Source organism: Apteryx rowi, unplaced genomic scaffold (genome assembly GCF_003343035.1).
Source record: "Apteryx rowi isolate R43461 unplaced genomic scaffold, aptRow1 scaffold_95, whole genome shotgun sequence".
NCBI classification, from domain to species: Eukaryota; Metazoa; Chordata; class Aves; order Apterygiformes; family Apterygidae; genus Apteryx; species Apteryx rowi.
The window spans coordinates 1,842,037-1,855,533 of record NW_020451260.1 but is presented as its reverse complement, the minus strand read 5'-3'; the positions used below and the strand labels follow the sequence as shown (position 1 = coordinate 1,855,533).

The window sequence follows — 13,497 nt, the reverse complement described above, 5'->3', positions numbered from 1 at the left end:
TTGGGAACTAGAGCTGAGTACTGAGATGGGGGAACACCCAATACCTGTGTCCTTAAATAGCTTAGTGTCTCACTCATGTCATCTAGCTAAGGTGTAACTTTGCAAGAGATAGCAGCAAATACTCATGTGAAAAGAAAGGTGGAATAATTATATGCACTTATTTATTATGCATATATTCATAATATATTTATTTATGCATATATTTATTTATAATGTATTTACTGAAATATATTAGCTCTGTGTTCTGGCTTCAAGGACAAACCTTTTTTAAAACAACAACAGTAACAAAAAAGCCAACGCATTCCAGTAAACCAAGAGACAAATAGCCAAAAGCCTCCTTAATCTTTCCAAGAACATAACAATCTCCCACAGATAAGTCCCACGGATTCATTATTCTCTTCTTAAAAGCCTTCAGAATGACAGAAAACTAACAGCTGGATCAAGACATCCACACAAACAAACAGAAGTTTTTTTTATCTGCCTAGTTCAGGTAGGGATGTGGAGCACCGATTCCCCTTCCAAAACCCGATCCGTTCCCATCCTGGGAAGCAAATGCAAAGCAATTTCTCCTTGAAAAGTCATCAGACTTGCAAGCCCCTCCGAGGTGTACTTTGCATGTCCCCAGATCTCTCTGTCATACGTTAAGGAACTTTGGCTTCTAACTGCCAATAAACAGGGAGCTTTGGGGAAAACACTCCCATCAGTGGGAAGTATTTCTACATTTCAGAAGAGCACCGGTAAAGCTGGGTAATAACAGGGTTTATGCTGCAGTGAAGAGCAGAAAAGCTTTGCAGCTCCCCCCAAGGGCACAAATAATTCAGTCTCTGGGCTGGCCCAGCTTTTCCATTAGCAATATGATGTTCACGGTCCTCACCAAAAGGGGCACTTGCCCACGCTTGATAAATGCCCGTATATTTGAAACTGTATTTATTTTAAAGACTTTGGACCAGATTCAGTTCTTAGATAAACTATATTAGCCCATTGGCTTCAACAACTTCCAAGGGTGCCCTTGAGGGCAGAAGTGGCCCTTTCGAATTCCTTTTCTAAAGCCAGCCTAGGCTCTTCTTATTTACAGTTCTGGACTCAGAATCAAACAAGCCAACCCCAAACCAAGCAGCAGCCGTCGACGTAAGTCTCCTTCGAGCTCGGGCGTGTAACCCACACCAACCCAAGAAGCATCTCCTGCTTCTGGCGCTGTGTCCAGGGCTGCAGGCAACGTCCATTGCCCGGGCTCTGCTCCAGGAAACCACTGCGCTAGCGAGCGGCACCCCGCTCCCTGCTGCGCATCCCTCCCTACCTCTACCCACCAGTGACAACACCCCTAGAAGAGATACCCAGATTTTCATTGCAAAATCCACCGCTCCTCTAAAATTCCTTTCCCCGTATTGAATATGTCAATCATTCCTGGCATTTTCATTGATTCAAATCGAACAAGGAACTGATCGTTAATTCACATTGCAGCCTCCCCACTCTCCTATGGGACTGGTCATTCCTGGAAGTCATACTTCAAACTTCTTGTTATTTAGTTTGTTCTAATAATTTACTTAGGCACCAGACATTTGTATGAGCATCCATCAAACGTTTGATCTCTGAGTCATAGCACAACTCTGAGCACATCTATCACAGCCTTTAGTTGAAGGGTGCTTATAGCTGAAGATTCAAAACAGACCTCTTAAAAAATTTCATGTTTTGGCTTCTTCCTAAGGTGATTAGTTTTTAGAACAAAATTTGCATAAAATCTGTTCCATTCATTTGTAATTATCAGAAACTGAAACAAGTGACACCTTAAAAACATCTGTGAGCACTTATTTTCAGCTGGGTGATAACTCAGAAAACACCCAACTAGCTGAAGCCAGAAGTTTCAAGGCAGCAGCTCTCAGGAAAGAGTCAAGATTTGCAGGACACTCACTCGTTCAACCGTAATAAACCACAGCCTTCACAGAAAGCAAGGGAAGGCACTCACGTGAAATGGGACTGCACATTTCAAATATGACTCTCAAAGGCTTGAAAGCCCACCAATCTTAAGACTCCAACTTTTCCTACAGAAAAGAAATCTACGGGAGTTACGTATATTTGGAAATCCGGTGCCACCTGGGGTGGACACATGCACACGTGTGCATACGTGTATATGTGTTTGAGGGGAAGGGAAAGGTTCTGCCATTGAGGTCTATAAGTAGAGCTCTGCAAATAATTGCTGTTTGGTTCAGTGAACCCGAAAATAAACATTAGGCTGACAAAGATGTTTTTCTTCACCAAAAGGGAAAAAAAATCAATGAAAGGAAATATGCAGATACTATATTTTCTTCCAGCTGAAACTGTTCACAAGTTTTCCTTGCATTTGACCTGAAACGACATTTTTCACTGAGCAAACAATACAAAAACACATTGTCTCGTCCCTAGAAGTGTTTCATTTCATGCAAACATGAATATGCACATAAACATACAGCTCGCAGCTTTTTTCCAATCCAGTGCACGAGATGCAACACCCTGGAACACGTCACTTGGGAAAAGGAAGGAGTCCCCCCACTCCCGTCCTTGACAGAGGCGTTCCCAGCCGCGGCATGGGGGAAAAGGGCTGTAGGGATATAGGTACGCGGGGATATAGGTACACGGGGATATAGGTATGCAGGACCGGATCCTGGCGCTGCAGAGAGGTGGGCGTGCAGGTCTCTGGGCACACAGAGAGCAGCTCTCTGTCGTGATACTTATCTTTATTGGCGAAAGCTGCAGCGGTAAGTGAGCTATCCAAAGTCAACTGGTGATCAAAAGTAAGTGTCAAAACAGCAGTCATCTGTTAGATATTCTTTTATGCTCCCAAATGCATAGCACTATTTATATCATTCCTTATGCCTGAAACAGCTGTTGATATCAGTTAAATAAAATTACGTATGCTTGTAATGAGTGGGAATAGAAAGGTGTGAAAGACTGTATTCAAGAGCATGTCAGCCACATTTTCAGTGTAACAAGTAGCGTGTTCACTGGTTGTTGTGTCCTGTACAAAGCTTGCACCGTGCGATGCAGTATGTATGCATATTCACACCCACTGCTGCTGTACTAACACAATGGCATCCTTCCTCAGTTAGACACGGTCCTCTAAAGTGTTTGGCCACTCCAGACATTTCCATTCCTTACCCAGTGTCTTGGTGCTTTGCAGTTTGTCTTGTTTCTCACCATTTCATCTCGCTTCTCACTTCAGTAGCTTCCTATAAATTGATTTTTTCGTGGTAAACATTATCACTGTTGCATTTCATTTGGACATCCAATTCTCTTTCCCGGTTTCTCTCTAACTTACTTCTTTGTGCAATTCTTTCCCTTTCTTATTTCTGAGTATCTCATGCAACAACACTCATTTAGAAATAACTGCCCCAGGAAGTTTTTCTGCAAGAGCTTTCGGCATTAATGACGTCTTAATTAAATTCTATAGGATCAACCCAATTTCAGAGCTGAAGAAAGATGAATCAAGGAGAAGTGAGATTGCCATGGCAAGGTGAGGTGAAGAGCCAGGGCAGAGCTGCTGCCGACTGTCCAGTACCCTACGGTAAAATCCTTCCTCGGTGGACTTTTCTGTCCTAGTTACATTGCTTGTGCCGCTGATGGGAACACAGACAATTATTTATTCTATGAAAGCATGGAGAGGACGCAGGAAGGTGTCTACTCTCCCCCAAGATTTGTATGTTAATTTGAGACATAAACAAAGCAGCAAGATGAGCAGAAGGGCTGTTGGATTAGCACAGTCTCTATCTAAAATATACGGTACAGCTCAAACCCATACTGCAGGTTTAGTGATGTAGCCACTGCAGGGAAGTTTATGGAGCAGTATTAAAGAACAGCACACACCAGATGACAAAAGTGTTTGCTTCTGTCTGAAATGAAAAAAGAAGGGTATATGCAAGAGGAGACGTTTTACAGTAGATGATGATGATGTTTATTATTCAGTCTTTGCTGTTCTTATTTTTTTCCTGCAGAAAAGGAACACCATTCATAAACAACATGAAGCGTCATGCACGCAGGGAGTAGGCATGTAGAGGTAGGTATTTTTCCCCAAACTCATTAAGATGTGTGAGAAAAGCAATGACTGAAGAGCATTAGTTTCCAGGGGAGGGATTTAATCTAACGGCAGCTTCCCACAGGAGACAATCCCTCCACCTCCAGCTCTCGTTACAGGAGGTCCCTGATCCTGGCCAGCAGAAGAGCAGCATCACGTCAAGCACCGCAGCTCCGAGAGCAGGAGCCGGCCCTGCTTCGGCAGGCTGCAGGGTGAAACGCTGGGAAAGAGCAACTGGGACTGACCAGTCTCCRTTCTCCATCAGCCACAAGGGCATGATGCCCATCACACTATCAAAAGGCCGGGAGTACAAAGGCATCCGAGTGCATGGAGCTTTTGGCCACCCAGGCATATGGCTGAACAAGACGTGGATTAACCAGGTCTGACTGCATTTAATTTATAATACAAACAGCACAGTAGGAGCCGCAGCAAATCCTCTGTGTGAGGGGGAATGAAGACACCATTTCTCTTGATTAGAGAGAACAAGAGCTGGCAGATTTTTCTTACTGTGCTTTGGCTCAAGAGAGCAAATCCTGAACAGAGCCGTGTTGTCATGTTTTCTAAAAGATTTAAAAATGGCTTGTTTTAAGGATTTTGGATACTGTTGTTGTTATGAATAAGCTTGTAAAGTTGCACCAGGAATTTCTGACTGGTCTCATCGCCTAAATGAATATTTGGTGTAGCACTCATGGTGGGCCAACATTTGCAGGGACCAAACTCAGGTCATCTACAAAGCCAAGGTAAAGCACCAGCTCCAAGGCCACCTCTGTTCATAAAGACTGACACCATGTTAAAAGGGGTTCGACAGCCTCTTCTCCCTGTCACTACTGTGATCAAAAAGCACCATACCAAACGATGCAGTTGTGACCTGCCTCTAGAAACAGCCACATCTGGAAGCAGCAGGCTTCATGGAGCCGGCTTGGTGTCTTGGCTTTGGATCTCCTTTTGTCACGTAAGAGATATACAGACATTGCTGCCTGTCCCTGAGGGGGCCTTCTTCCTGGCCACCTGTAAGTCCAGCAAGCCCTTTCAAGCAAGGTTGTTAAAGGAGGTTTGACTGCGCTTGGCAAGATCCCAGAAGATCTAGGGGGCTTCCTATCAAGAGAGGATATTTTCTAAAGCTTTGGTCACAGCAGACATCTGACCTTAGTTTTCCTGTCCTTTGTCTTTACAAAATGATGAAACAGAGGAAAAGAAATCAGCTGTTACAAAAGGTGATGCCATGTACCTTTACTCTGATATTGATTGCTCATTTACAGTACTTCACCTTAAAATAATGAGCAACCTAGAAATAGAAACATAACCAATCAATTATTCGGTCCCTCTAATTACTCAAAGCCAAATCTGGAGGAAATGCAGAATTCCACACCAACTCCTGCAGCATATGAAAACACCTTTAGATCCTTACGAATAAATGGGAAGGCACGGCATTGCAAAAAAGTTAAGCCCTGCCTGTCTGTTCCCTCTGTAGAAGGTCCCGGTCCCGAGGACTGAGCAGCTGTCAGCTTTCCACTGAAGAGCTGGCACCAGATGACAGGGATACCATGCAGTGGGGCAGTATGGGCTCCTGAATGCTACAAAGCTGTGCACCAAGCAGTATCTTCAGAGAAGCTCCTCCAGAAGTCGGCTATGAGCCAAGAGAGCAGCGGGACATAACTTTTGAGCAGAGAAATTGTGATGCACAGGCGCTGAGCAGCCTGCAGCTTGCTGCAGTACTCATCAGGAGCTGGGTACCAACGAATACGGTGAGCTGAACATCTGAGCAGGACATCCTCAGAAACCAGCAGAGCAGTCAAGGGTGAAGCACACAGAAGAAGAGAAACTGTCAAGTGCAATCTCTGACCAGGCAGGCATTTTTCYCCTTTGGGTCCCCCATGGAGAATCATCTCCTAAATTGAGGTATCTGTGCCCCTTTTTTTCACTTATGAAAGGTCAGACAGAAGCACCCTCTCTTCTCTTGAATAGCTATCTGCCTGATGTTTATACCTTAGGATGCGGGAGGCTGAGGCTCAGACTCCTAAGCTGCCAAATTCARAGCAGGTCCCTCCATTTCCTGCTCTGATTCTTTCCTCAGTTCCTCCAATACGGACCTAAATTCTGACTAACTAGGGGGCAACATCAGTTTTTAACAGAGTTTTGTGAGGTCAGCTGGCARAAATGCAAGGTTAGGGCAGTAGCTGCACATTGCTTCTGAGCATCAGCTTGTCTAAATACTCTTGAGGATCTGCCCCAAAGCATTCCCATGGGTGCTAAATTCCATCCACATCCAGCAAAGCAGCTGCATACACGCTATAACCTCACCGGATTTTAGGGCTCTTAATTATACGGCAAAGTTAAGGATTATTTTAAGATTCTGCAATGTACGGCTGAGCCACAGCCTGCATCCCTGACTGCAACATGCGTCCTCTAAGCACGTAAAGCCACTCCGATAGCTCATGAGCTTTGAAGGGACATTTACTTAAGCTTGTTATACAGATGCAGGATTTGGATTGGGCAGAATGGGATTTAAGCAAGCGTTTAATTTGTTCATGAACACGAGAGGCTCCATGTCTTTGTTTCACCTTGTACGCACAACATCTTTAGGCTGCTGAACTGCTTAACAAACTTAAGACCAAACCGAATTTTAAGTGCTCGAAAACTTGGCCCTGCTTTTGTGCAAACAAAAAGAAAAGAGAACGTTGCTCCATTGCGATAGTGTTATAACTGTCACAGTTACAGAAAAATATAATGGGAAGAGATTTTCATCTTACAGTGATTTCAATGTCAGATTGAATATTAACTAGCATGTTCATATAACACACCAAACCACCCCTTTAAATTAATGATCACAGATTTCAATCTAGAAAATACTGAATGCCTACAGCCAAATAGTCTTGTGAGACAGACATTTCCATCACAAACTATGAGAGATGTTATTTATATAAAGTTCAGGCTTAATGCATTGCAAATCAGTATTTCTCTTCTCCCTCTCCACATTTACCAGCTTTACTTATATAAAGTCAAACACTTCATGAAACACAGTGTATGAAAAGTATTTGGATTTCTGTAGAAACTCATTTGGAATCAAATTTTATCAAATGGCACAAGTTCTTGTAAGACAGAAGCTGAACTCTCTGCAGGTGYCTATAAGACCAAAGGCTTGACGCTAAGTGTTCAGCCTGGACTGAAATCCTTGGAGTGGCCCAGGACTCACCGCGGTGCAACCCAGAGCAGAGTTTATGCCTCCTGCACCTCATTTTCTGCCCCAGCATCTCTACACGGGTACAACCACGTCAAGCTAAGGTTACTACTGTTTCTCCCTAACAGCACAGAAGCCAGGCTAACAGAATCCACTTTTCCAGGCTACTTTTTCCGGCGGGTACTCAAAGTCCATGCCAACACTGCGTATCTCATAACATCAACAGCTTTATTCATATCACATGAGAAGCAGCTTTTACTAAGGCTCAGAATTAGAGGCCCTAGGGAAAACGTTGAAAGAGAGGGAAGAGGCTGCTAAGATAACAAAACTCGTACGGAAACAATTTGGTATGTGTATAAATGCAGTGCGCGTTTTTTTTCTTTCAAAGTCAAAGTTTACCTCACAGCAATTTCATCCCACGGCAATTTTCTAATCATTCATTAAAACACACTAATTGTAGGTAAAATGCATAATTTGTCTTTGTTTGGAAGTGAAAAYAGAAAACCCCAGGGGGCTGCAAGTTGGCAAGAAATCATACTTCTGATTTATCTCTAAAAAATCTATCACAAGCACTGTTAATTATTGTAAGTTACGGGAGGAGATATCAAATTTCTGCTTAAAAACTTATTTTTAATGAATCTATGCATCGATCATGAATATGCAATATTTTAACAAAGCAGCATACCTTTCAATGAAAATGTGTGTGATTCAACTGATTATACTTAGCTCGCCAAGGCCTATTTTTTGCAGAAATGCAGAAACAATAGTCAGCGTTCATAATTCAAAAAATCCCACCCACCAAGAAGAACAGCAGAAAGCCCTGCCRCACCACACCACGCGACACCGTTTCATTATTACTGTCTCCTCTTTTAATGAAGACATAGCACACCACTTTGTAGGCCTAATTTACACTATATATCAAAACTATGTGAAATTTTCTAATACCATACAGGAGGAAGGAAATTGCTATTTCTACCGCTTTCAATGCATAGTATTATTTCAGTTTATGAAATCAGCATCTCTAGTGGCAAAAGATTGCGAGGATGTGTTTAATCTGGCAGCAAATTTCCGATTCTCAGAAGCCCAAATAATATTATGACTATTTTATCCCTACCGATAACAACTCAAATCTTCAGTTAAAGTCAAACCTTCCTAGCTTGTGTGTTCAAATGTTAGACCACAATTTAAAGGATGAAAGTAATTACCCCAGTAGGGTTCACTTGGATTTTTTCCTTCTGCTCTTCCAGCACTCTGTTATTTTTGTTTTTCTAACAAGTCTACTGTGAACTTGCATTCGGTCTCCCTCACAGCAGATGCATGTGTGTGGTGCATGTACAGTATATATATGTATGTGCACATAACTACACACACAAGCATGGAAAGTGTAGATAGCCTGGGTATATTGGAGATACAAGGGTATATCTGAGATACAAAAAGAACATACACGCACATATGGAGCAATGCACACACAAGGAAACATGCCTACTTATACATATATATAATTTTTTTTTTCAACTCACCATATTTAGCATTTAAACCTCCCTGTTCGTAGGACTGTGTTTTATCCTCTGCCTACACCTGCCCGACACCCACAGAAGTTAACAGATGGCAAAACTTTGCCCGCAGACTCCGAGGGGATGGCCAGGCCCCTGCCCAACACCTGGAATTAAAGCATGGTTTTGTCTAATCAGGCGCTTGGGGCAAGGCTTGCTGAATCGCAGTCGCTTCAGCGCTAATTCTTGGATAACGCCATTGAAGCTGATTTGCTCTTCCAGATTCATTCTGAGCAGAGGAACAGGGGTTTTGGTAGATCATTTGGGCTTAGCAGAAAACAAGCATTTTTTGAATCACTACACACTGTTTTAACAGCGATGCGGAGCTTCAGCGCGTGGTCAACAATTACGTGCTTACCTATATAGTATGCTAAGGAGGGGCTTTTTTATATATTCTTAAATCTGCTTAAGTGTAAAATCACCCAAATGCCCACTTATATCATCAGGTCATGGAAAGGATTGGTTTGCTGACACTCTAAAATACCAGCATTGAAGGGGGGGCAATGTTACCTCTACCTGTACCTGTGCACACCACGAATATGGAAAACGACCTGCAATGCCTCCACCGGGGAGCGACGGCACCTTGCAGGGGAGGAAGCGGCACCTGCACAAGCCGAACGTTTCTGCTGGTTTGGATCCATCATCCGCTCGTCCGCTGCCGCTCACCAGCGCGGACCCTGGCACGGATGCAAACAGCGGTGGGAAGGCAGCGCGTAGAGCCAAGGCTATTGCACGGATACACGCACCGACAGCTCTGGCACGCTCAAATACTGCTTTTCCTTTCAGTGACGAAGACRAGAGAGAAAATGTGTGCGTTTGTGCTTTGGCCATTATACACGGTCTTTATTTCAATCCACGCTCGCTGCTCACCACAGAAAGACTGGTGAGAAATCGCCCTGTTTTAGACAGTGGTCTGGTCCAGTTCTGCCGCAAGTATATCCGTGTTTATTTTATATCTAGTTTCTTACTAAAAGAATAAAATAAATACATAATCTATTATTAAAGGACTCTTCTGAGATTTTCATTAATAAAGAAAAAAAAGGACTGACTGATTCATCACCTAAAATGAGGAGGCTGCTATCCTCTCAAAGCAGACAGGTCAGTCTCAGCGGAGTTACGGGAACGGCTCGAAAACCTCAGCAGAGGAAATTGCCTTTTGCTCTCTTCTAATGTACAGGAGAGTTTCTAGGCTTGCAGCTCCTTCTCTTTGCCGTGATCCAGGTGACAACAAAGTTTCGAGAGGATCTTCCCTAACCCTCTGATAATAAGCGTTTCCTTGCCTCTGCTTCCACTTATAGATTCTTGCTGGAGGCATCCGCCGCTCCGAGGCAGGCTTTGATACGAGCCTCTTGCCGTCTGCAGAGCCCCTAATTACAGCAGCTCAGCTTGCTCGTGCGCCTCTGCTCCGTGCGCCAGGTAAACGCCACAAAGGTCACTTTGGTAATCCAGTACCAAGTCCCCATTAGAAATCATTTGCACAAGGCTGCAAAAGTCAGTGTGTTTTTTACTATTCCTGTTAAGGTTTTCTTAATACTGTACAGTCACAGAAATAAATTTCAATTATAAAGGAGCGCAGTAGGTACCTTGCGAAGGTTAGTTTTTCCCAAGACAGACGTCAAGGCAGGTGAGGTGATTCACCACCTGGAGGTGACTATTTTTCTCTATTGATTATTAAGGGAGTGCGTGGTGACCGAGGCTTAGACAACTAGTGTCTAGGAACGTGAAGTTAAGAAGACACCTGTTTCTGCAGGGTTTCGCCCACACCGGCTAGGTCCGAGGAGGCAAGGCTCCGTTTTGGCCAGGAACCAGAGGGTTGATCCTTCCAGGGGCATCAGGCCGGGGGGACAACCAGGGTCATCGTGCCCTCTCCACAGATGGGTAGAGACACACAACGGGCACCCAGTTCAGGAAGGTCCAGAGAACTTCCCCGCGTGCCACGAACCGCACGGCACTTCCCAGCACCCTTCCCGACACCTCCGTAAACCACAACGGCATGAGCAGGAGCCATAACCACAGCACACCACCATCGGAAACATGGGGATATTGATGTTCCTCAACATCACAGGCAACGCCAGGGAGACCAGCACACCCGAATCTGCAGGAGAGGGGGCGAAAAATGGTCCCTGGCAATCTGGCCATCGGGGGAAACTCCTGTCTGATCCCAAAGCAGCACGCATTAAGTGCAGCGCTCCCACGGGCTGTACTGTCCGGCTCCCTACTCCTCTGCTTAAATCGCCTGCCACCCTAATCAAAACTACCCCCGGACAAAGAAAAGCACAAAGCAGGATACTGCAGAAAGGCAGAAACGCAGAATGGGACGGGTTCGTTAGCTGTAGCCCTTCTGCTCCCGAAAGCTGACGCTTAAGCCCTGGCGTGGGAACGCTACGGTTACTCCTGCAGCACAGCCTCCGAAGCAACGCTATGTCCGTGCCCCCGGGTTTGTTATCTGCCTTCTCTCTTGCCATTTTTATCGTGCGTGAGGTCACCATCCATCTGTTCAGAAGGTGCATTAATGAGCAGAAAAATGACATTACCAGTAGCATAGATAAGTCACCTGTTGCAGCTCGAAGGCACGCAGAAGGGTATTTTTCTTCTGCTCTTCAGCTTATTAGGGCTGAGAATGCCAAAAAAATTATCTCGTGCAGTAACGGAGGAGGGAGGAAGGCCTTTAGCACTGACCATTTCAAGCCTAATGACCACAAAGGAGGAATTTTTTTTTTTCAGTCAGAGTTTTGGGAGACATCAGCCCAAGATTTTTGGAAAATGTTTACCAATTATAATTGTAAAAGACCAGCTTCCTCCCAAGAGCCAGACAGGCCATTTCTAGGGATGGATTTTGGAAACAGTTAGCTGCTCACATTTTTAAATTACCGAGTAATGTATATGCCATCAACAAACGCTCTACGAAAAATGAGAAACATTTGGATAAGTTGCTGACAGATAGCATACTACAGGCCAATTTCTCATTCATACATTCACAGAATTACCTTTTAAAATCTAATTTACTGTCAAGCTAACTCTGTCCTCATCTGGAGCTTACTAGTGGTAGGACCATCAGCATTTTATGACAGAAGCACGTTACACTTGCGCGGTGTCTTTTCACCTACAGSAGTCTCAAAGCATTTTGCCATCCTTCCTAGATGTTTGCAATTGCTCCGTGTTAATCGTGATGAGTGCTTCCTCCTCCTCATTAAGCTTCTCGGATAAGCGGCAGCAAGACACTTAAAAGGCCATGGAAGAATCACAAAGCAGTTTAGAAAAATGAGATTTTACAAGTGGGATGATTGAAAACCTGATAGAAAATTAGAGGAAAAAAAGTATACCGAAAAGGGACTGGCCTCAGCATCCAGGTTTAACAGCCTTATCTGTGGAAAGTACCGTGGGACCTTTAGTTCCCCGGCTCATCCAAGGAGGAGCATTTGGGATAAAAGCTTCTGAACCAGCATTCATTCAGCTGACTGTGAAAAAAGGGAAAGTTCACCTCAGCTCCAGCAGCGACTGGCTGCATTTTTTGATGTTTTTTAGTCATGCAGTGACCCAGACTGACCTTGCAAAAAGGTTTACTTATTCCTGACACAACCCATTTACCTACCATATGGGAACAGATCGTTTAGTGGCAAAGCCTGGAGCCCAGCAAAAGGTGATGCACTGAAATTCCTGACGATGTAGAAGATGTCAAGAACAATCAGGACAAATGAATTAGTTATTGCTATCAGTTATTTGGCATATTAATGCACAGAGACAGATCTCATTTACTGAGGCACAGTCTGGCAATATAAATTATGGGACACGCAAATCCTATCACACTCCATATTTAAGGGCCATTTGAATTGTACTCAGGTAGTTTCGCTCATCCACAATCTGAGGGATGTGTTAATAAATACAGAACTGAATCACACCATTGATTTGTAGGGAGAATTTTCCATTAAAACCTGTCAAGAGTATTACTTTAAAAAAATTAATGGTATAATATAGTCCAGGGTTCTGCTATAACAGACTACTGATGTTACAGCTCTCTAAGTCTCCCAGTGATGGATAATCTTGTTTATTCGATATTGTCACTGTAGTATCTTTCTGTTGCACCTTTGCTGCAGCTGCAGGCCTCACTGCCACCAGTACTGGATGGTGTCCCTCTGTGATGGACAGGGAACAAAATAACCAGGAAAGAACTTTCAGCTTTTTTTTTCACCTCCAGGAGGGGCAATGTTTGATTTCACGGATGGTATCTGCAGCTCAGCAAAAATCCTGGAAACCCACCACTACGATACTTCCACTTTGGACTCCACGCCAGTTTTTCTCTGTTCTGAACTTGTTATCCTGAGTCTCACGGGTTCAGCGTAGTTTGAACAATAGCTGGTTTTATAGTTATTAACGGCTGGATCTCTCATTCTACGGCGTCCTGTGAACTCTGATATGAAAAGGAGGAATGATGGGACTAAAGCATCAATAAGCAGGACTCGACACACAGGGATGTTCCTTGTGATTCAGCATTGATGGCCTCACTTTAGAGCAAGAATTTGTGATAAAGAGAGATTACGCTTATGTAAGGACCATGAGAAAAAAAAAAGCCAGAGCATTATTTTATTGCATGTTTGAGATTAAAATCATTTCATACTTGACTCGCAAAAAAAAATTCGAAATGAAGTGGCCATGCCAAGGGATTTGGGTGGCTTTAAGCCAGCATATCCATTTAAGTAGGATCCCCCCCCCCCCCCCCCCCC

The 13,497-nt window shown here is 43.9% G+C and overlaps 1 protein-coding gene across 1 annotated transcript in view; it reads right to left on the bottom strand.

Moving 5' to 3' along the window:
* The window catches only part of DCC (DCC netrin 1 receptor), a 593,999-nt gene that overhangs the window by 570,123 nt on the left and 10,379 nt on the right, over positions 1-13,497 (bottom strand). The window lies entirely within an intron of this gene.